Source organism: Peromyscus californicus, unplaced genomic scaffold (assembly GCF_007827085.1).
Source record: "Peromyscus californicus insignis strain IS unplaced genomic scaffold, ASM782708v3 Scaffold_16__1_contigs__length_79575227, whole genome shotgun sequence".
In the NCBI taxonomy this organism is placed as follows: Eukaryota; Metazoa; Chordata; class Mammalia; order Rodentia; family Cricetidae; genus Peromyscus; species Peromyscus californicus.
The window spans coordinates 26,805,391-26,830,933 of NW_026294458.1; the positions used below are offsets into that span (position 1 = coordinate 26,805,391).

The window sequence follows — 25,543 nt, forward strand, 5'->3', positions numbered from 1 at the left end:
CAGAGAATGGTTGGTTTTAGAAAAAACTGGGTCTATGGATTTAAGAAGTTCCCAAGTCTTTCATGATGCTGGACATTTATTGCTTTTAATCTGTTCTTCCTCTGAGTACTGGTCATTGAGGGTTCCTTAATTCTCCCTCAGATGTAAATATTTTATATTTTCTGATATTCTATAGCATATTGTCACATCATTGAGACTCTACTCCTAATGATGCCGTTATTTTTATGTTACATAGCATATATAATTATGACATATAGGACATTATATTTGGTTCCCTTATTAGGATCTAAGCACCCTGTAAATAGGAACTGATTTGCTTAACTTTTGAATTCAATGTAGTGATAAGTTCAGTGTATTTTAATTATTCCCAGCTTCTTAGGAGGATGATATTTTATGTTGTATATGCCACACACAAACACAGCACAGTAATTTGTTACTTTTTTTCCTTCTAAGAAGGAGAGAACTCTGGAGAAAAATGCCAGATCTAGTCTTAGTTTCTATAATCCTGTCCATTTAAAAATTTATTCAGTGTAAAGAATATACACTTAGTATTTGTTGAATGAATTAACAAATAGCATACCAGAAAGAGGTAAACCAACTGTGAATAGATGTCTTAAAAACATTTTTTATAAAATTGTTTTCTAAGCAACCAGTAGTCTTTTTATTTTCAATCAGTTTTGCTTTCTTAACCTTTTATTGACTTTCTGACCCATGATGTAAAAACGTTTATTATTTATTTTTGTGTTTGTGTAGGTACATGGTGCAAGTGTAGAAGTCAGAGGGCAACTTGGGCAGTTGGTTCTCTCCTTCTACCATGTGGGTGATGGGGAATCCAATTTAGGTCATCAGTCTTGGCAGCAGGCACCTCTGTCCACTGAACCACCACTCCAGCCCACCCAAAATCACTCTTCTGATCTTCAGTTCTGTTAAATATTAAAGAAGAAAACATCTCAGACCTCATCATTATGGAGGTCTTGATACATGTTGGGGATGCTTGCCTCTGGAGAGAGTAAAAAAAATAGAGTAGCTGTGCAATATTCCTTAGCATCAAAAGCATTTGAATAGCAGAACTGCACTTTAAAATATACAGGTAGTAACACAGGCCTCACCTTGTTGCTGTCATTTAACTAGGTATTTTACAACGCTGTCCTTATGTCTCATCATAATCTTCACACCGTTTCCAAAAACACTGCAAAGTGTCTTTAAACATTTCTAAGAAAAGATGACTTTTAAGAATTTGAAATAGTCATTTCTTCTTAAAGTTATGGGTTAGCTACTTTAACACTTTTGTTAAATTTTACTTAATTTTCTCATGTAAAGCTGATTGTTCTGCATGGACTATTTACTGAAAAACTTTTAAGGTTCATGCACAGATTTAAAAACGTCTTGGTTTCTACACTCAGTAGCAGTTTTACAGTTAACATTCTTAACTTCTCTTATCTTTAAAGCATTTTCTGGATTCTGACAGCCACGTCCATAATCTTCTGGACGGGCCTAAATGTATTAACGAAGTCAAGGCCTTGTACTTTTTTCTTATCACGGTTAGTTTTGCTTATGGTCTGGCAGCCTTCTACTTAGTCAAAGCAAGCATTTAGTGTTCAAAGTATTCATTATGTGTCAAGGAAGCCTAGGTTAATTCGAGATCTAAACTTACTTCAAGTCTACCGGAAGCTATGTAGCAAGTCCACAATCCATAACATTGTTTTCTGTATTAATAACTTATATTACAAATACAGTTTCTTTGTATGCCTGGTGTTTCTGACAAATCCCTTTCGTGACCAATTAAGCTCCCTAAAAAGCACTACTTCTTATTCTGGCAGGAATTCTTTTTCTTTGTAGAGTGAAAAGCTATTCTTTTTTCCATCTTAGTCCTTTTAAGGAATTCTTTTCAGGAATCTATCCTTGGCTTCCTGCTGGCCTCTGGCCTCACCCCCTTCCTCCTCCACCCCGCCCTCGCCTGACCAGTATTTGTTAGAATTTGGCTCTGGGGAGTACTATGCTGAGTGACAAATGGATGAAGATGAAGGTTTTATTGAAGCATCTGAACTGCATTTAATTTTCCGCGTTGCTTTATTCCTTCTAGCTCCCAGGATATTGAATTTTGTGGGCTCCAGTTGGGTCGTCAGTACTTCAGGCGTTTAGTAATAAGAAACATAATCTGCTTTTTCCGGTAGGATAATAAATCCTCATTGATATTAAAGGCGGCTCTCGGCCGACTGTTTTACACGGTATTTTTCTGTAGGAACACACTCGCTCCGAGTCCTAGAAGCGGGCCGGCCTCTGGCGCCCTGGGCCGCCCGTCGCCCTCCCGCGCGGCGGTCCCTCCCACCGCTGGGATCCTCCCGCTCGCTTGGACAGCCAAGGCCGGCGACCGCGACACCCCTCCTCCCTGCACTGTATCCCCCCCCCACCGCCCCCCCAGCTTCTCCCTCCCCATCCCGGCGCGCCAGACAGCGGGTAACCGCCGCCTCCGCTGGGGCATCCCGGCTCCATAGGCGGCGCGCAGCAGACACCTGCTTCTCACTGGCCGCCGCCGCTGCCCCTCAGCCCGCAGCCCCCGCGACAATTGGCCCCAGGCCGCCGCCCGTCATCCTCCAGCCACTCTTGGAGTCCCGCCTCTATCCTCGGGTCATTTAAGTTTATCACAAATAAATAAATAAAGGAGGAAATAGAAATGCGTAGAAAGTAAAAGCAGTCGGGAGGGGGCGGGGACGTGGATGAAGAGGAGGAGGGAGGGGGGGGGAAGCGGAGGAGTAAACAACCGAACTTGATCGTGTCTGTCTCGACCAATCAGCGATCACTACAGTCCGGTCTGACGGCCTCTGTCGACCAATAGTTTCCCAGCTCTTGGATCACTGAACAAGGAGAGACGACTGGCCTCGCTCCACAGGGCGCTGGTGGGCGGCAAGTGTTGAGGCCATCGACCAATAGGCTGTTAAGAATGTTCTGAGTGACGTTTGCGCGCACCAATCGACGTGTGAGGTAGCGGATTGGGTGTCTCCTAGGCCAATGAAAGATGACAGAGATGAGGGAAGGGGCAGTTAGGGGCGGGGCCACGGAGGGGAGGAGGAAGAGTGCATTTTGTTTATGGGCGGCAACCTCACGAGGGCCGTCCAATCGTTATTGGACAGCTGAAGCCCAGAGTGGCATGAGATCCACCCAATAGTGGGCCAACCTGGAGGTTCGCGGCTTCAGGCGCCCAATGTGGGCCTTCTGCCGAAGAAGTAGGGGCGGGGGGAAGTTTAGGAGTTGAGGAAAGAAGATTAAAGAGCGCGAGGAGGTAACGCCAAAAACTCTAATTTGTTGTGGGGCGGGCGGGAGGGAGGGGTGTGTGCCTGCGGAGCGCGGCCGGGCGCCTGCGAGTCGCGGGGAGTCGGGGGTGGCCGGCCGCCGAGGAGGGGGCGGGGTGGGGCCGCGGCGCGAGTTCCGAGCCGGAGCCCGGGGCTTCTGCCCCGCCCCGCGAGCCCTCCCGCCGCCCCTCCTAGCGCCCTCCCCGCGGCCTCGCGCGACCCTGCGGGGAGGGTCCGCGGCCAGCCCGGGCGGGGCGTCCGGTCGGTCGCTGCCACCGCGTCTTGTCTCTTCCTCCCCGCGCCTGGAGCCGCGGCTTCCCAGAAGAGGAGCAGAGGGGCACTGGCCGGGGCTCCGGAGCTGTTGGCGGCGCCGGCTCCCGCCCCTCTCCTCTCCTCTCCCTCCCTCCTCCCTCCCGCTCGCTTTCCGCCCGCGCGGAGGACCGGCTTCAGTAATCCCGGGGCGGGACGGGCGGCCCCGCCTGCTCGGCTGGCACCCATAGACAGGGGGGCTTGGCAAGGGGCGAACCCTGTCCTCCTCTTTCGCCTCTGGGCCACTTGGAGACCATTTAGAGAACATGTCAACGTTCTTTCATACCTTGAGACACAAAACAAAACAAAATAACAACAACCACAACAAAAAACACCCCACCCCCGAATATTGGGGCATGGCTTTGAAGTTCAAAGGTGGTCCTCTAATTGTTTTAATGCATTTCTCTATGTGTGGCTCTCAGGGTCCCCTTCAGCCCCTCCCCTTCCTAAGGATGCAGAAGAGGCAGGAGGCAGGGATTTCGTAAAAGTTATATTGATAAACACACTTGCACAAGCATATGTTAGGCGCACACACAGACTATAAACATTAGCGAAAAACACAATATGGCGTACAGCTACGCTACCTAGCTCGGTAATCCGATGATCTCTTACTCCGAACCGGGTCAAATGAGGTCAGAAGAGGCATGACAGCTCTCTAGCAGAAATCTGAATGGGATAGGAAGAAATTTGGAAGCCTGTGGGTGTGTAGTACTGTCCTCAGAACCATTGGCCCCGACTTAAATTGAACATGTTACCTTTGTAGACAGTGAACATTGCCTTTACTATTTTTTAACCACTAAAAATACCAAAATTTGACTAAAGTGGAATGTTCTCATTCTGTGGCCACGTGGAAATCTCTGCTGATCAAAATTTCAGAGTATACAATATTTTCAAGTGAACAGTGTTCTGAGTTACTGTTGCAACTTGTTGCCTTTGAAAAACTTAAAATATGCAAGTATCATTTTATGGAAAATAGTGTGAGCTGTAATTTCAAGGAGTCAGTGACAACTTAAATTCACAGATCATTTACTTTCGTTCCTGGTTCAGTTCCTGTCTCAAGGACCTTTCTCCACATTGTGGGAATAGAGCACACTCTCTGTGCCTATCCACAAATGAGTGTGACAAGTCAAGATTTGACTGTATTCTGTAGTTTTGCTTTACACTTAGGTAAGACCCTACTTGTAGGAAAAGGAGAAACAAACCAACAAACAAGTCACTGATTATCATATGCTTGCTCCATGGAATTCTTAGTAACTCATCCGAGTTCGTGCGCGCAGGTGGTACATGGTGAATCCTCCCAAGACAGGGTTAGAATTGCTGATGGGTCACTGGTGGTTCTGGTTTGTGCCTTAGTGTAAAATCCCAAGAATGGAGTTGCACTCCATTTGCAGAGCTTTAAGTGTGAGAACAAATGGTGCTGAACAGGTGAAGAGTCGAACATGGAGTTTTCTGGAAATGTCTGAGCTGCTCACTGAGTGAGGCAATGGGGCAGTTTTGGCTTTGATTTCAGGTCTTAAGATGAGTGAAATACAATCCTTTCAGATGTGAAGATTAGGTGACAAGTATACTGCCTACCAGACTCCAAAGCGATAATGCTTTTTCTTGATGAACTTCTAATATTGTTAGGCTAGAGAAAGAAGCTTAAAAATTATTAAATTTTATCCATTTCCTGGAAGATGTCTTTCTATTTATCTGTCTAGGTAGGCCAGCATTTTGAGACTCTCATTATACCAAGAAAATACAGATGCAGATCTTGTGTTTTTTTGCTGGGTACTGCTAGACAGTATGAAATTAATCCAAGGATGTAGGAAAATAGACTTTTTTTTTTTAACCTGAGGCTTATACGGTGGAGTAGGTCTGTTAGGTTTGATGCCTCCTTTTTCCTGTTTAGGTGGAAAAGTTTTGAGACACACCTCCTGTTTGCCTATAAGAATTTGACTCCTTGATATAGGAAGAAAATATAAGAGAAACCCATTTTAAGGGAGTTATTTTTGTGTCATTTGTGCAGATTTTTAGGAGACTTTCTAGACAAATCGGACTTCCTAAATAAAAGCCTTGACTGAATAACAAGGCCATTTTAGAAGAGCAATACAAGCTACAACAAAATTCTTGTAAATGATTTATAGCATAAATGAATTTTAAATTATTTCAGATCTCTTCAGGGTAGGTGGTAAGGGGAAGCTTCTTTAAAACATTTGGGATATGGAAGTGAAGTTTGATTTTCTGAAATAATCCTGTTTTTCCTACGTGGATGGTGAGATCATCAGCGTGTGAAAGAGAGTTCTGGATACTTGGGATGAAACAGTGAAGCAAAGGGGAATTGTTGGTTCTGTGGAGCTTACTTACATTATTACGTTCATGCAGTTTGTATACTCCACATTGCTAAGAGATTTTCTTAAAATATTAAACTTCGAAAATCTAGCTGCGTTTGTGTTTTACAAACTAGAGTTTTAAAAAGCTTAGCAAGTTTGAAGGTGTAGAATGTGTTTATAATTGCGAAATAATAGAGGAAGGACTCAGTTTCTTTAAATTATTTGTATTCTTTGTCATTGTGAAATGTTTTCATAAAATTTCAGTAAATCTTTGACAAATAGGGGTTTTTTATTCTTTGTAATTTTGATCACGTCTTTGGAATAAATAAAATGTTGCTTTATAGTAAAATCTTGTGTCTTCACATTTACTGTAAAATCCCTATGTAGCATGGTCAAACTGTGATAAAACAAATCCTAAAATACATGTTAATTTTTTGCTTAGGATTTATTTTAGGAATGTTCCTGAAAAATTATGTATCTCAATCTTTTGCAGTTGTAGTTTTAGCAAGGGAAGTTAAAAGTTGTAACTGACTTATAGGTGACATTAAAGAGGTAATTATTTTTTCAGAGAAGCCTGCAAAAAAAAGAACAAAACAAAACTATTTTTAACCCTTTCTTTCCAATCTCCAAAATCACTTGACTGATGCTTCTCTGATTTAATAAACTATTTATAATGCAAGAACACTGTAGAAAAATTTTAGCATTATTTTAGTCATTATGTCTGTAAGAAAAAACTCTAGGTTCTAACAAGTCAACTTGGTGCCTGGTTAAATGCACGTGATTGAATTCTAAGTGTGTGGCTTTAAGTAGTGAGAGTCTCACCTTTCTAGAACTTTCTTGGTAGGTCTCAAATAACAGGTTCCAATTTTCATTATTTGTCTCTGTTATGAGTCTGGCTTTGTTAGCGATATATATAAGTTTACTCCTCACGGGACATAGCTTTTATTATACAGAGCCCACTCCACTCTCTCCTGTTGAGGGTTTGGATCTTCACACCTGCATTAGATCTCTAAGCTAATGTATGTAACAAGTAACCTTTTCCAAGAAGGGGACATACTGCATTTAGAGCCCCTTGAGATTGCTTCTGGCTGATATGTGTACAGACCCGTGTATATGCATGACTTACAGAGGAGGACTGAGGGGAAAACAGATTTTTAATAGAGTAGTTTCTGCTGATTTTTCTTGTAGAAGAATGGTTAAAAGAATGTTAAAAACTAAATTTTCCTATTTCTAGTGAGAATGGTTGATAAGTGTGTGCGTCTATTAGTATGTGTTTATAGATGAACGGTTTATGAATAAAGACGTACTTTAATGCTAGATAAACTCTGTCTTGCTCTGTGGTCCTTGACATGGAATGTTTTCAATGTTACCAAGTGATTTTGTTTGACACAGTTTGTTAGTTACCAGAACTTTCTTGTGAGCAACATAGAAACACAAGCTAATTAAATCTCTGTAAATTTTATAGTACTTTGGGCTAAGATGTTATTTTGGAAGTTTTAAAAGCGTGATTACCAAGCAGTGCATAAAATGAATGAAAACGAAAATGGGAAGCTTATGGAACTGGAGTCTGCATAAGATGATTGAGTTTCAAAGTGAGATGTCCTCAGTACAGAAGATAAAATCTTAACATGTATCAAGTTTTTATGATAATAAAATAAGCATGACTAATTGTATTAGAATTCCTATTTGTAAGGTAAGTCTAAGCGTGTGTACAGTGCATTTTAAGTCAAAATTTGGGGTGTTATTGGCTAGACGTAGTCATTTCTTTGCCAGAGATACTAGGCTGTGTGAGGGCTAACCATCTGTCAAGTGATAGAGACAAAGAAAGGTTTTAATATACTAGTCTAAAATCTCTACAAACTTGTTTTGAATTGTATTGTCACTTTGTTTTGGCCTTCATACTCTGTGTTGAGTGTGTACTAGGTCAGTCACCCCACTTTGTTTTATGAACAAACCATTCAAGGCCAGATAAGGTTATTGTCACAGCTGATGAGATCTAGGGGCAAGATAAAATATGTTTTGATTTTGCTTTCATGTAATGATCAAAAACTCACAAGTGGGTTGGCCACCCTCTAGCAATTATACAAATGATTTCAAACGCTTATTTTCACCCACCCAGTCTCAATTTTGGGTGTCTTAATTTTTTCTTTTCTTTCTCTCTTTTTCTTTTCTTTCTTTCTTTTTTTTTCTTTTGCTTTATAGATTCAAGCTTTATATTTAAGCAAATTCCTGAGCTGTTTGGAAGAAAAAAAAAAGTAGCAATAGGAATCCAGATTGCCTGTTTTAGGTACAATATGGTGTGATGTGAAATTGAAACAGCAGATTGGTGAGAAACTTCAGTTTCAAACAAATATAAACTCGTTTGTTTAGTGAAGTCATACACAAAACAGTCTCTATTGACAGGGCAACATTAGTATTTTTTTCCAGTAATTTCTACATCTTGAGGTCACCTTGGTTCTTTGGGTCAGCAGTCTATTACCAAAGCATCATCTAAGAAAGAGATGTCTTAATATTGCTGATTATAATGATATACTTAGATATGGCAGGCCAAGGAATTATTTATAGCAGTGCTAATTATATCAATAAAAATAGCAATATTAATACTGAGTGTCAAAATCTACTCTTGACAGTATGAAGTAAACAGAACTATAGTCAAACAAAGCAGCCAGCCTGTCTTTATGTCATGAATATGCACTTCAGGAAAAATATACACACAGTTTAGAGTTGAGTATACTAAATCTTTTTGATTGCTTTTGACTTTTATTTTTAAAGGAAAAAATGTTTAATTTAAAAAAAGACTAAAAAGATTGGGATTTTTAATTTTGAAATTCTTGGTGTACATTATCTTGTTGTCATTGGTAAGTTTCTTGAGATTTACCTATTTCTACTTCAAGGCTTTTATAAATGATCAGAAATTCATTTTCTCTGTACCTTCATTTTTGGAATTCAAATTACCATTGCAAAAGGAGCCATTAGAGCCTCTACTGATTGACAAAACCAAACCAAACCGGCCATTACATTTATATCCCTCCCCATTTCTCCCTTTCCTCCTTCCCTCCCTCCCTCCCTCCCTTCGTCTCTCAGTCCTTCCTTCCTCCATCATGATGTCTCTCTTCTTTATTCCCTTTCCCCTCTTCCTCTCTCTCCCTTTCCCTCTTCCTTACCCTCTTTCTTGCCCAGTCCTCTTTCTCATTCTCAATACATCTCTGGCTTTCTCTAGACATTAGAGATGTCCTTTTCTGTAGTTTCTATTTAAGGACTATGTGTGTGTGTGTGTGTGTGTGTGTGTGTGTGTGTGTGTGTGTGTGTGTGTGTGTGTGTATGTATATATATATGTTTTTATTAATTCTAGTCAGTTTTGGTCTTCTAAAATTATTTTCCTGATGATAGATAATTAAGTAAGTAATTAAATCCAGCAGAAGGTTATTAAAACTTAAGAAATTATCTGCCTTTTCAATCCTCCTATGTTATACTTTAATTCTACTTTATTGCATATAGTCAAAAATCTGGATGCAGAGTTAGTAGAGGCTGCTGTTGACTAGTTGTATGAACTATCATCTATCAACTAGTTGTATGTTCTATCATCTGTAAAATGTCTCAGTGTAGTGATACTTGCTTTCAAACACTGCACACTGCCAGGCGGTGGTGGCGCACGCCTTTAATCCCAGCACTCGGGAGGCAGAGGCAGGCGGATCTCTGTGAGTTCGAGGCCAACCTGGTCTCCAAAGCGAGTTCCAGGAAAGGAGCAAAGCTACACAGAGAAACTCTGTCTCAAAAAACCAAAAAAAAAAAAACCAAAAAAAACCCCAACAAAAAACCAAAAAAAACCAAAAAACAAAAAACACTGCACACTATAAATGTAGGCAAAATTTCAGTTACTTGTTATCTTTTATAATTAATAAGAATAAATTTATTAGTTTGCATACATTTCCCACCAACTCACCCTAATTCAGGAGGCTATATTAGTAATAAAGTTTATCAATGATTCCTGTATCCAGCATAAAGTTGTTTAATTGGAGAAAGCTGGTCATAATAGAATGGGTTAGCTAATACTCATTTTATAATTCCATACAATATATATCTAGATCAATAGATATATATCTTCAAGAAAGAAAAGTGAATTTGGCTTTTATATCTCTGATATAGATAAAGTTTGAGTAACTAAGATCCGTCTCCATGTAGATCTTATTTAATTTGTAATTTTTAATTGTTGCATTTGATTTTTGATCCTACATTATACCCACCCAGGAATAGATTCACATAAGAGGAATGTTAATAATGGTAAAGACATTTGATTTTTTTTTTTTGATGTAGGGTAGTGGAAAGAATCTGTGTTAGAAAGGCTTTGAAAATGCTACATTGTTATATACTGAAACACATAACTGCTTGTAATTCATGTGAAAAGAATTGATAGGTCATTGTTTAATGATAACCTTGGGGTTTTCATTTAAAATCTCAGTCAGTTTCTTTAATTGATACACATTTCTTTTGCTGGTGTGAATGGTTATGAGAGCTTAAACCTATTAAACAGCACCTATTCACAAATGCGAACATAATTTGCAGAAATTCATACAGTTCTGAATCCTTCCTCTTTCCTACACCTGTCCACAGTTCGAGCAGTTCCTGGTTACTAATCATGTAACATTTTATAGTCACTTAATAGGGACATTTACAGTAACTTTTCTAGTATGTTAGGTCATGCTGAACTATTATTATAGCTTCCCAAAGTCTAGGTAATAGGAATTTCAAGAGAAATTTTGAATCAGCCATCAGGTTTAAAACTGGTATGTTTCATGCTTATAAATGATGATAAAGATAATTGTGATTGAGAGAAATATTTAGGAATGTTAACTGAAATTCTACACGTGTGTTTAAGAATTACTGTAGATGTTTCCTAAAGATATGTGTGCCTGAAGATTAGCAGAATTATTAGTGGTAATCACATTGAAAGGAAAATTAAGTTTTTATCCTTGTACTAAATGATGTTTATAAAAACAACTTCCATAACAATTGTAGTCCACATTATTGAGTGTTTACTTTGAACTGTGCATGGATTGTATCTATTTCTTTGCAGTTAACTCTACATTCCTATGAAACAGGTACCTTTATTATCCCATTCATAAATATAACTATGGCTAAGAAAGGGAAGTGATCTCATTCAAAGTCATATAGCTAGTATATATCAGATGGATTTCAAATTCAAATATCACTCTAATGAATGTAAGCGATAATCATGAGGCTTGTATTCTGAGGCCAGTGCTTGCCCAGTTTAGTGCTGGTAACTTTATGAAAAGCAAACTAGGTTTGGAGAAGGCTCTTGAGAAGGACACAAAGGGCAAGACTTAAGTAGGAGTAATAGTTGCTATGGTAGACTCTAGTTTTAAATTTAAACTGTAGAATTACCTATATTGAAAGGGATGAATGAATTCCGTAGATGCTGTCTGATTTGGTTTTATAACAGTGAAGTAATAACACATTAAAGCAGGCTGTAGGAATTACCTTAGAAGCAGGATAAAGGAAAGGTTAAAAACTGGGAGTACTAGGTTGAAAAGGAAAACTGAGTCAAACCATTTTGAGTAACCAAGACCCAGGAATCATAAATATATAAGGCCAAGGAAGAACAGAAATATACATTGAAACTGGTAGATCCTACTGATTTTTAAAGTTCTTTGTGTTTATTTTTGATACTTTTGTCCTTAAAGTTAGTTCAGAAATCAGTACCTAGCATTAACATGGGCCACCAAGAGTTTGCAATACACAGACACATTTTATTTTGTATTTTCTTTTGGTGGGGTGAATCATGATAATGCTAGCCTGAAGTTAGGCAGTAAGTTTAATTGCATTGCAGAAAAAGACTATTTAGTGCAGTAAGCTGTGTGGTAAACCACTTCTTGAATGTCTAGTCTATGTCACCCAATTTTGAACTGTTTCTGGAGGAATTTGTAGGAGTCTGTTTAGAACTCATATTTCAAAACACTTGTTAACTTCCATAAGGTTTTGATGGATATGAGAGGTGAAAGATCTGATACATTAATTTTATTTAGTTCATTACAAAATTTAGCTTTTGATCTCTTTTATCTTATGTTCACAGAGTTTTAAACCAGGCTCTGCCAAGCTTATCGTGGGATACAGTCTAGAACTTTTGTATGTAATTTTAATTTTTCCTTGATGTCATTAGCCAAAGGGAGGTTCAGTTTTATTTAACAGTGTGTATGTATGTGTGTGTGTGTGTATAATATATATAATATATATATATATATATTATATATATTTTCATTTCATATTATCAATGTACATGAGTTTGGATTATTTTGAATCGTCAGTGCCTGTGAAAGAAAAGTAAAGTATTTATATTATTTTAGACAGAGTTTCATTATGTAGCCACTGACAGTCCTGAAACTTGCTGTGTAGACCAAGTGTCCTTCAGCTAACAGAGGGTTGCCTGCCTCTTCCTCCTGAGTGCTGAGATTAAGACCTGTGCCACCATGCTTAGCAATAGTTATCTTTTAAAGTTAATTACAGTTTCAAGTAGTTAGCTCAAAGCAGCCACTCGTGTGCCCTCTGTCTAGAAGATACAGCAGGCATCACATGCTCCTCAGAGATGCTGTGCTTGTTTTGCTAAATCTACACATGTTAAGTTCTAGCTTCTGAATATTGAAGGGGGAATGAATTGCTGAACCAGCTCCTCTGCAGTTTTACTTTTCCTTATGACAGTATTTCAGATGTTTATTCATACTCTGATTTTAGCACATTATGAAACAAAGTGCAACAATAATTTTGTATGGTGTAAGTTATATCATTGAAAAGATACTGTGCTGTTAAATTTTTTTTTAACATTGAGCTCATACATGGCAGCTTTTCTCTTCAGGTTCACTGTGAATGGTACTCTTGTATTTGTTCTTTTGACACACTATGGTACCTAGTCTTCTTAATGGCTGTGTTGTTTGCGTTTTACTGTCCTTTATATAACTAATTCTCAGAGACATACCTTTGAAAACTTGGGCTTATAATAAAATTTCTTGTTCTGGAAAGGGGTTACAAACAAAGAATTATTGAGAAAGTAGGTCTTCTCAGCTATACATCAGTATAGGAAAAATGAACAGGATTCTAGGCTCTTCTCATTCAGATGTTCTGTGTTACAGTTTTGATGTTCATTATAAAGTAAACCAAAGGATATAAGAGCCAAAAGTAAATGGTGATTATTTTTCTGTAACTTTAGGTGATCTCTCTCCTTCCTCTTCTCTTTCTCTCATGTATCTTAATGAGTTTTGCTACCCCAAAATGGACGGCTCTGGTGTAATGTAAATTTGATTTAATTTGGTGTTTCAAGTATAGTTTGACTCCTACCTAACTTCACTTATTTGGGACTCACCATTTGAGAGGTAACATTTAGAGTCATATCACACTGAACTGCAGCCTTTTAAGGACAAATGTGGTGCTTTGTTTATCTTGATACCCTTAGTGCTGGTTTGGTACTTGTCACACAAAAGGGACTCATTGTTGGTCATGATATGTTACATCTACTTGATGAATGTCTTGCTTACTAGTTATCTATTTCCTTATTTTCAGCTAATTCTGATTAAAATTTAATATCGTGAAAGTTGTCATTACCTGTTATAAACATTCTCTGCTTTTCCATAGCTAGACATCTTTACACATGCTTATGACCCCTCATCCTTTTAGCTTCTTAATGAAATTCTATCATGGCACAAGTTCCAATAAAAATTATATTTACTGTGATTCAGAAAAGAAATATATCAGATATATCAGATACTGCCATCAATGGTAAAGCAAATCTACTTCGATCAATTCAGGATATTGTGTGGAATAGAGTACACGGAATTCCATTACCTACTGATTCAAGAATGAACCCCAAATTTCATATCCTACATGATTCCTATCTAGATAGTAGGACAATAAACCACAGTACTTTGTGTACTTCAGAGATTGCAATTGAGATTTTGAACATTTTATATGAACTTTCAAATTCTTAAACAAGGAATGGCTACAAACTTTTATATATAGTTTCTCGCTAATTTCATTCTATTGTCTGAGTTACTTAGAAACGGAGTCTAGTTAAACATCTTACCATTCTTGATATTCAGAGAACATCAAAAAAACATAGTTCATCAAGAACAATATAGAAGGTGAAGTCATGTTCACCATGTGGGGAACGTTTGAACATCTGTATTGTGACTGGCATGCTTTTTCCATGTGAGACCGAACATTTGGAAAATGTATCGGATTGCCCAAAGTTACAATTGGTTTTTTTTCTAACTGAAGTCACAGAAAATTGATTTCAAGTTGTGTTCAAAACAAAAGTGATTGTATTCTGGAATAATTAAGAATGGATTCCACTAATGTTTGCATGGGATGCTTAGTAGCTGTAGTATATTTTGAGATCTGTTTTGGAAAGCATCTGGAAAGCACATCATTATTTTTATATACTGTATTCAGGAATTTGCTTTCTGAGGAAGCTGCTGATTTGAGGGACTAGTTACAACAATATTCAAACACACTTCAGATCTATAGACTCCATCTCACTCCCAAAGTTTTGTCCATTTGTGGATTTTAAAACCAAGTTGACCTGTACATGCTTTTCTTCCTTTCCCTCTCCAATACGAGATGCTTTTCTTTCTGAATTTCATTGACTGCTGAGATGTGTGCCCAACTGACATGGCACCTTGGACAGAGTAACATTATTTTCAGAATTTTCTTTCTTCACTTGGCTGAGCGATGAAGACCAGCATACTCAGGGTACATAGCAAAAGCAGCAGGCATTGGAAGCAAAATTTGGGCTTCAGAACCCTCTGGACTGCTCTCAGCAATATTCATTCATGTTAAGTATTCAAGTCTCTCACCCTAGAATAGCCCAATGACAACTTTTCTATCTCCAGTGCTAAACAAGCAGTGGTAGCAGAGCTTGTTCTCCATGTGCCTTGGCAGGGAATTGACAGAGAACACCTGCTTTTTGCCCCTGTGTTATTTCTGCTGTTTAGGGTACTCCAGCAACCGGAGTTGAGAGCCAGTGACATAGCAACCAAAACTACCAGAGTGCAGCAAATGGTAACTAGTGCAGAGGGCGGGGCGGGGGTGGGGTGGGGTAGATGGGAGAGGAGTCAGTGCACACCTCAAGCTACTGCTTCCTGTTGGCAAAAGTAAATGAAACTCAAATGTGAAAGAAAAAAAAAAGGACCAAAAAGAAAGCCAAGTAATGAATTTTAGATACTAAGAAACATTTCAGGTGAATAAGTCAACGAATGAGACAAAGAACAGTGTCCTTGTTGAAATAGGAATTAGTGAACTTAAAGGGCAAATCAAGAAATAAAGTTTATAGAGAACAAAGAGAAAACATGAAAATTTTGAATAAAGATGCTCAAATTTGGAGTCTATTGAAGTACAACTTGTGAGTGATAAGAATTACAAAGGGAAAACTTAGAGCAGATAGAGGTGTATAGTTAAATACTAAAGTACTGAGCACTAAAAATACTAAAACACCCAGCAGTCCGAGATTCACAGAGTCAGTGTGTGATTTGGAAGGCTTTACAGATTTGTGGTCTTGACTGAAAGAAGGCCGACACCTTTAAGGGCGGCATGAGAAAAATTCTCCATTCTCAAATGTGCAATATGAGCTCCTGAATAGAAAGGGCAGATTTCTGCAGACAGGGAGAGGTAGCAGAGCAGAGAGGACTTCATGGCTGCATGACTCATGCTGGAGTCAGGAGAGTGCAGTGTCATTGCCAGACTGCACAGTCACAGAGAACACTTCTCATTAAACCCACCGAGAAAGTAATGAAACAGATAATACCTTTGGTAAAATAAGAATGGTGCCAGCCAGAGTAAGAAAGAATCTTTAAAACATGCATTCAATTAAATGTTAAAGAAAACTAAAAACCAAACTCCAAAGTTGGCTGTTTAGAAGGATCAGTATGATGTAGAAACTCAAATTGCTTTAGTTCACTATAAACTATGAACATTGTTATGAGAATAAAAACCAGATATCAGTTGGCATGAAAAATGAGAAAGAAATGTGGCAAGTTAAATTATAGGAAATAGGTAATTTTCATTTAATTTAAAGTATTTGAGGCTGTGGAAAAGTATTGGAACCTTTTAATTTCATGTAATACTTCATTTTGATAAAGAATATATAAAAATTATAGTTGAATTATGGATCAATTTTCTTATAGAAATTAACACAGAATTCTAAGTAAGATACTAACTAGTAATACCAACATCAAATCAAAAGAATATTAGAGTGGGTCTTAGAAGATTTACTTAGGTAGAAATGAAAATATGATTAAGCAGTGGAAACATATTATGTTAATTGATTACACTGATAAGGTTAATATCTTTAAGACAGCATGTTATTTTGTCTTATTGACCATGTCCTTTGCCCTACAAAAGGTTCTCAGTTTCAAGAGGTCCCATTTATTAATTGTTGCTCTCAGTGTCTGTGCTACTGGTGTTATATTTAGGAAGTGATCTCTGGTGTCAATGCGTTCAAGACTACTTCCTACTTTCTCTTCTATCAGGTTCAGAGTAACTGGATTTATGTTGAGATCTTTGATCCACTTGGACTTAAGTTTTGTGCACAGTGACAGATATGGGTCTATTTGCAGTCTTCTACATGTTGACATCCAGTTATGCCAGCACCATTTGTTGAAGATGCTTTCTTTTTTTTTCCATTGAACAGTTTTGGCTTCTTTGTCAAAAATTAGGTGTTATACGTGTGAGCCAACTTTTTGGAACTTAGTGCCTATGGTGAGACACGTTGCACAGCCTTGGCACAAGGTGGAGGGTCTTGGACCTGCCTCAACTGAATGTTCCAGGCTCTGCTGACTCCCCATGGGAGACCTTGCCTTGGAGGAGGTGGGACTAGGGTGTGGTTTGAGGGGGAGGGCTGGGGGGTGGGAGGAGGGAGGACAGGGGAATCTGTGGTTGATATGTAAAATGAATAGAAAATCTCTTAATAAAAGAAAAAAGAAAAAAAGACAGCATGTTATTGTTTCTGTTCCATCTTTCCTTGACAGAGGCCTTTAAAGCTATTAGTTGTCCTCTGATAACCACTTTAGCTGTATTGTATAAGGTTTTCAATATTTTTTCCATTTCATTGCTAGGTTACTTTTTATCTGGGAGTATTTTTTCAAATATATAGCCCAGGTTTTAGCTGATTTGAAAACAAAGAATTCTTAATTATGATATTTGTTATCAGAGAAAAAACACAATCTATTTTCTAAAATAAACACAAATATTAGGATTTTACTCATCTCTTATTTGGACATATTGATATGAACAGGACAGTATATGGATATAGAAAAATATTCTTAATGTTCTTTCATTATTTATTTTTGGTGGGGCAGTTTCTTACTCTGTAGCCCAAGCTGCCCTAGAACTATGTAAACCAGCCTGGCCTTGAACTCATGACAGTCATTCTACCTGAGCCTCCTAAGTGCAACAACCAACCTCCTAAAATTTATGTTGATTTATCTCTTGTCTTTTTAAAAGTGATTTTTTTTTTCTCTGTGTGGCCCTGACTGGCCTCGAACTTAGAGCTGTGACTAGATAAAATCTTACCATGCTGTATTTGCTTCTTTGCTCAGTATTTAACTTTAAGATTGACCCACATTGTGCATAATTGTAACTCAGCTTTCACGTTCACTTGTACATGAAATGGGTGACAGAACCACAGTGTGTTTTTCACTTGTCTTGCTTCTTGTTTCTTCCTGACATTTTCAGGTAATTTTTTTGTTATGCACTAAGACTGGAGTTGCTGTTCTTAGGTGTGTAAATGCTCGATATTACAAATGGCTGTCATATTGCTTTTCTGGAGTCATGCCACTCATTTGTACTGTCATTAGTGGTACACATAACATTCCTGTTCATCTGTATTCTTTTTATCTTATAATACTGTCAGATTTTTAAAATTTTGCTACTTTAATAAAACACATCCCATTTTGGTCTTGATTTCAATTTTGTATTTACCAATTTGGCTCTGAACACTTTTTTTTTTTGGTTTGGTTTTTGTTTTTGCCCAGAAATGATTGTTCATACTTTCAGATGTTTTTTTTTTTTGTATGGCTCTTTCCTATTGATTTGTGTGAGTTCTTTATATATTCTAGATACCCTATCTGTCTCTTGATTTGTATCTTGTCTTTTTATATCCATTAGCATATGATAGCAGAAGTAGGTCACCTTACTTAAGTTCTTTCATGGTTGGTGATTTTTCTGGCTTTTAGTAAATTATTCCCTGAAGTTAATTTTTGTTTTTTTTTTTGTTTTTTTTTTTTTTTGTTTTTCGAGACAGGGTTTCTCTGTGTAGCTTTGCGCCTGTCCTGAAACTCACTTGGTAGCCCAGGCTGGCCTCGAACTCACAGAGATCCGCCTGGCTCTGCCTCCCGAGTGCTGGGATTAAAGGCGTGCGCCACCACCGCCCGGCTGAAGTTAATTTTTGTACGTTATATAGAAATGACATTAAAATAGTTTTCTAAAGCGAAACACATCTCTGACTACATTTGTTATATGCTCTTGTCTTACCTCGGTGATTTGCCTTACTAACTTTTGTATGAGCGTCGGTTTAGACAAGGCTCCTTTTTCTGTCTTCTTGGTTGATTGACTATCTCTGTACCAGCAATACATTTTCTTAAGTTAATAAACATTTGTAGTGGGGCAGTGGTGGCATATGCCTTTAATCCCAGCACTCTGGAGGCAGAGGCAGACAGAACTCTGGAATTTGAGGCCAGCCTGGGGTACAGAGTGAGTTCTGGGACAGTCTGAATGGTTACTCAGAGAAACTCTGTCTTGAAAAAACAAAACAAAAAATATTTAATAAACATTTATAATAATTACTTATATATAAGGACAAAGGGCTCAGATTTCGTTTTCCTTGAATGCTAGTGTTTTCTTACTTCATTCAATAAACTATGGATTTAAAAGCATGTATATATGTACACACATACACTGTATACATACACATAAAACTTGGTTGTCAATGTATATATTTTAATATTTGAAACTGTTCAAAGCAACTGCTTAGTTTGACTGAGGGCTTAATGATGCTAGTCTTTTAGATTTAAAAGGTAAAAGCATTAACAAAAATGTAGTATCAGTTTTATAATACTCAAACTAATTCACTTGAAAAACCAAATTCAGTCTATTTAATTCTGATTTCAAGTTTGTATCATAATTTCTTATATACTGTATGTATATGTTGAGTTAGCAATTATTTATTAATCTAAAGGCCAGCTAGTGAATTGAATCATATTTATTTTGGATCATTATTATAAATTTGGTCAATATTCTAAATTTTAGTTCTTGTCACTATGTACCAAACAATATTTAAATGGTTGACATACTTAGGGTCATTTGTTTTGTAGGGCTCTTAGTTAATGTTATTATGCCGATTTTAAAGATGAAGAAGTCCAAGAGTAGTTGGGTAGCTTGGTTCCTGTGTGTGAGGAGTTCTGATGGCTTATGTTTATAGTGCTAATCAGTGACACCTTGTGAATTTTTCAGTTACTCTCGAATAAAAGTAGCTTATGATATCTGTTGACTTCAGCTTTTCATCCTTCTAGTCTCAGTACCAGATATTTTTATTCTGGGGAATCAAAATGACCATTAATATCCGAGCCAATTTCGAAAAGGAGTAGAAAAGAAAGAGCTGATAATATTGAAGAAATCTGCAAATTGCCTTGGAAATTATAGGTTGAATAGTTGTTACTGGGTTAGTAGTCTGTGGACTGTATATGTAACACGCATCAGATCTCAGTTGATATTTAGCGTTAGCCAGTGGAACTTCTCTCACTCATTTGCCCCCTTTTCTTTTCAGATGTCCAGTGCTTGTATAACAGAATAGTTGTTAGAGAATTGACAAGTATTTCTGTTTACTGTTTCCTACAATGAACTACTCTTTGACAAGTTAATCAGTTTCCATTCTTAATCCTTTTGTGTTTTTAGAATGCTTACCTCTTTTGTTTTCTATTTTGTGTGTCTATTTTGTTTTTAAAATAAATTGTATGATCAGATATGTAAACACTGGCTTTATTAATAAGTCACATTTAGCCCATTACTAATCTGCTGCTTGAGATACTGATTGTTCAGTTATGATACAGAGAAGGGTCTGGATTATAGGAAAAATAGGTGCCCCTAAAGGTATTAAGTGGTGATGGCAAGGAGCTGATATATAAGGAGTCTTTAAGGATGTCTCCCTTTTGCTTGTTGGGTGTCTTAGGGGAATGGAAATTTGAGGAAGTAGAGAGTGGAAGAACCTTCATTAACCTGAACTAGATGCCACAGAAAGAGGAGTATGATGTTCTGATACACAGAACTGCATAATGTAAATCATTTGGAATGGAACAAGATAGGATTTTAGGGAAAATCATACCTATTTTCAGTGATTGGAGTATTAAGATAAATTTACAAGGTTTTGACATTTTGATTGATCAATTCAAGAGTAGGTAGGTGTCTGAAATTAGAAATCAGAGGAGGCAGAAGTTGGAGGGGTAAGCAGTAGTTGGTAGGTGATCTAGCTTTGTGTACATAGGCCTGTAGTAAGGTTATGGTGAGGAGATGAGGGTCAATGGACACTCAGGTACTTAATCAATAATGCATTAGAGTTATATTTAATAGAAGTGCAGTAATACATATTATATAGACATATATTAACCAGCATGTGTAGTGATTTTAGGAATGTATGGTCAGGAGAATAGAGAAGATCAATACACAGGAAATTTTGATGAATAGTACTCTAAGAGCAGGAGCATGGATTTTTATGGAGAATCAGAAAAAGTAAAGGCATGGAAGGGGGGTGGTGGTGCCTTTTGACTGAGTTAAAATTCACGGAGCTCGCCGGGCGGTGGTGGCGCACGCCTTTAATCCCAGCACTCGGGAGGCAGAGCCAGGCGGATCTCTGTGAGTTCGAGGCCAGCCTGGGCTACCAAGTGAGTTCCAGGACAGGCGCAAAGCTACACAGAGAAACCCTGTCTCGAAAAACAAAAAAAAAAACAAAAAAACAAAAAAACAACAAAAAAAAAATTCACGGAGCTCAAATATAGGACTGCACAGAGTAGTAATTTGACTTGATTTACATGAAATATGCAAAGGAATAATTTTGATTGAGGATTTTTTTTTCATTTAAAAGAGAATTGTGAAGGCTGGAGCCATGATTCAGCTGCTAAGAACACATGCTATCCTAGAGGACCAGTGTTTAGTTCCATTCACCCACATGGGGTAGCTCAAAATGGTCTGTAACTACAGTTCCAGGAGGTCTGATACCTTTTCTTGCAAATATGTATACTCACGCGCGCGCACACACACACACACACACACATATATAAATAAATTTTAAAAAAAACAAGAGACTTTTGAGCAAGAGACTTGTTAACATTTTGCTTAGGAAAATAGAGAATTAATTCCATCCATCATATTTGCAATCAAAAGTTACTAATAAGGGCCCAAATATGAGATGAAACACATGTTCATATTTCCATGCTTTAAAATTCCAGTTGGGCTTCACTAATCATTTCATGTGTGAGTTATGAATTTGTTTGTCATCTCTACCTGCCAGTTTTTACTTTTCCTTTCATGATCAAAATTGATGTAGTTAACAGTAGCTTTCCCACCACCCCCAAGTAAACATATTTTCAGTATAACCAATCGTAACAGTCTCTGTCTTCACCATTTAGACTAGAAACTAAAATGAGATTCTGAAAGCTCAGAAGAATCCTCCAAGGTCTGGAAAAATGTAGTTTTATAAATATTTTTAAAAAGAATTTGATATTATTTACTTTATATTCTAATTTAAAATTCCAGTACCTAAAAAGGGGAGAGCTTTGTTAAGCACATAAAAAGATGGACTACAAGGGCTGTAAAAATAAACTTAGATTTGGACATACCCATGTTTTAAAATCCATAGTGTAAGTTGTTCTTCATGTAGGTACTCACTGAAATTTGGCAGATTAGTGATGATTTTTCTCATTTTAAAGTTGATGAAATTAACCTTTATGATCTTTAAAGAGTCTATTTTTTACTTATTTTGGAGACAGTTTTGCTCTGTTGCACCAAGTAAATTCTGAGACCCTGGAACCACTTCTGACAGTAATTTAAATGTTTTCTTCTGTTACTTTAAGCTTAGGTGTACTGGTTAGTGTTCAGTTTGACACAGTCTAGAGACTCCTGGAAAGAGGAATCTCAATGGAGGAATTGCCTCCATTGGACTGACCTGTGGGCATGTCCCTGGGGCATTTTCTTGATTCATGATTGATATGAGCACACAGCCCACTGCGGTAGGTATGACCATTGGGCAAGTGGTTCTGGGGTGCATAAGAAATCAGTCTGAGCAAGCTTTGGGGAGTAGTCCAGTAAGCAGTGATCTTTCATGGCTCTGCTTCAGTTCTTGCCTCCAGGTTCCTCCCTTGAGTGCTTGCCTTAGCTTTCTTCAGTGTTGGACTGCAAACCTCCCCCCCCCCCCCCCCCCCCCCCCGCTGAACCCCTTCTCCTCAGTCATAGCAACAGAAAGCAAACTAGGACACTATGCAAATAGCTTACTCATATTTTTTATATTCAGATATTATTCTTTGTTCTGGCTGTGATTGGTGTGCATGAAATTACTGAATAATAAAAATATTGTGCTGGAAAAAATCATAGGGTTTAATACGTATTTATTTTTTGTGGTGTATGTGTGTGTGTGTGTGTGTGTGTGTGTGTGTATTGGCATATTGTGTGCTGCAGTGCAGGTATGGAGGTTAGGTTTGAGGACAGCTCTTTGTTTTCTATCGTGGGATCCAGGAATCTAACTCAGATCACTTTAGTGGAAAGCACCTTTACCCACTGAGCCTGTAGGGCCTATGTATATAGACACCTTTCTGAAGAAGGTATCTTTAGTGGGGTTTGTAGAGTTCTCAGACTGTAATTATTTTGTTTTTGCCAGTCATGTTTGTTCTGTCTTGTGTCTCTGGGCTGTCCAGCCTCTGGTTCCTGGCCATCCAGGCAGTGTAACTTTTTATTTGAAAGATCTCATAAAAATTGTTTTCTCTTAAGTTAAATTCTTTCATAAAAATTATGGAGATTAGAGTCATGACTCAGTGGTTAAGAGCTCTGGCAGCACTTCCAGAGGACCCAGGTTAGATTCTCAGTTCCCATATAGCAACTCCCAACCATTTAGAACTCTGGTTCCAAGGGAATCTGATGCCCTCTTCAGGCCTCCATAATCACCAGGGAATTGGCACACAGACATATGTAGACCTGTACCCATACACATAAAACAAAATAAAAGTAAATAGTGGCAAATAACTTCACAGATGTTAGTGAGAATTAAGTTAAAAGGTTGTTTTAAGATTTTTGGTTTAGCTTTGTTTGGTTCTTGAGATGGGGATGTAGCTCAGGCTACATGAAGCCCTGGTATTGAACTCTTAGTCCTTCTGTTCCCTCTTCCCAAATGCTGGGATGACAGGTATGTGGCACCATGACCAGCTCACACATAACTATAATAGTTCTGGGAAGAACTTTCAAAACTTATGTGAAAGACAAATATAAAGTATTGATATGTTATTACTAGTTAGAGGAAGTCTATATTATAGTAAAATTTGGGAATTTCTGCATCAGGAAGAATAAAGATTATTATTTAATGACTTTTGTCATGGATTGAACAGTTGGTATATTGAGAACAGTTTGTGGTTGAGATCATTTAGTACTATGAAGGAACCAAGATTCAAAGAAAATGGTAACTTGTTTATTCACGACTAGCAAGTGTGGGATGCTTGAGTCAAATCCGGGCTTGTTTGACTTGAATGACCCTTGTTTTTCCAGATTTACTCTGCTTCCCATGTATCTGAGGATGGAGTATATGCACCTGAATAATCATGACAATGATGAAAGCTAATCTTTCAGATTCTCAGTCAGATACCATCATGCCTCACACTTATTATTCTTCCCGTTTCTTTCTAAACATTCCATGTTGATCTGCCTACCTTCTCCTTATGAAAGCGTCATGAGTCAGATGGAAAACATGAGCTATCAGATATGATCACATAACTAAATATTACACATCACAAGCTAGGTTTTCCCCACCCCAGGTTTCTTATCTGAAAGAAAGTGCTATGAAGAGTATTACTGGCTTACAATGCATCTCAAAAGTAAAATAATTCTACATAAAATTAAAATCTTTAATTTTAGTTAAACAGATGGTCGACTTCATAGTGTGTTTCATTTGATTTTTTTTTTTAGAATAAGCAATTTATTTCAGGTCAGTTGACTAATTCCCTACTTTATACAGAAAATATCTCAGTAAAAGCCACCATGGAAACATTTCTTATCTGAGGTCTGAGTAAAGGCACACTGCAAGTCGTATAAATAGCCACAGGATGCTGCATTTTCAAAAGGTCTGGAGAATGTTACTTCTTCCTGCAGAGATATAATAGACTACAGATAAAAACACTAACATGTTTTGTGATGTCTGTGTAGTTAATTGCTTACTCGTGTCAACAATGGATGTTGCTGTAATTTTTGTAGATAATACAGCAAGCTATAGTAGCACCCATAAATAGTAAGTTATAGTAGCACCCATATAGCTGCACCTAACACTTTAACAATGTTTGAGAACACAGTGCCTGCAAAGAATTGTACTTTGTTAAGACACGGTGGTCACAGCAACCATGGCTTTTCCTCCAGGAGCCTTCAAGTTTTGTGAATGGCATGGTCATGGAAACACCGACTCCTTTTGCCTTAATACACTCTTAAATTTTATACAGTTAATCTATTTCCTTGTAATATTCAACAAGTGGTCTTTATGTATCCATTTCAATCTCTATTTCCTTGTAGTTTTCACAAAAATGTTCTTTATCAACACTATCCTCAGGAGTTAGTAAACTGTTTCTTTAAATGCCTTGTACTCTGTGTGTTTACAGCACATGTTAACTTCGATTATCAATTGAATGTAGTCTTCAGTACAGCCCTGATATAGCTATTCTTATCCTCATTTTATAGATGTGTTCTGTGTCTTGGTTACGTAGCTTGCTTTTGGCTAGCCTATACGTATTATTCAAATTGGTGCTTAAGACATTTGAGAATGTGTTCTAAAAACTGGATTTCATGAACCCTAAGGAAACATGCAAGGTGATGTAGTTGACTTTGAAAATATATCAAAACTTTTATGTGTAATTATTATTTGTAAGAACCTAAAAGGTTAAAGTCTATTAATATTTAATACACAGTATAGAATCTGTCAGTCTATGTTATATGCATAGTAAAATTATATAAATAATCCTGATTGGGGCATAGGAATTTATTTGATTGAGACTGGAACTGGTAATTTTTATTTGATTTTATTTAATGTTTTACTTTGATTAATAGGTTGTATTACCTAGCTTTAACTGCACCAATTTACAAAACGTAAGTGACTGAAAAAGCACAGTAAAGATAATACTGGGCGGTGGTGGCGCACGCCTTAAATCCCAGCACTTGGGAGACAGAGGCAGGTGGACCTTTGTGAGTTCGAGGCAAGCCTTGTCTACAGAGCGAGATCCAGGACAGGCACAAAGCTACACAGAGAAACCCTGTCTCAAAACAAAACAAAACAAAACAAAAAACAGCTTTCGGGCAGTGGTGGCGCACCCTTTTAATCCCATCACTCAGGAGGCA

The 25,543-nt window shown here is 37.7% G+C and overlaps 1 protein-coding gene across 1 annotated transcript in view; it reads left to right on the top strand.

The window, feature by feature from the left end:
* The first annotated feature begins 3,214 nt into the window (after positions 1-3,214).
* Positions 3,215-25,543, top strand: part of Zbtb20 (zinc finger and BTB domain containing 20) — a 786,974-nt gene continuing 764,645 nt past the window's right edge. Inside the window, exon 1 of the mRNA XM_052740705.1 lies at positions 3,215-3,280. The gene's annotated coding sequence lies outside the window, so the exon portion shown is untranslated. The remainder of the gene's footprint in view (positions 3,281-25,543) is intronic.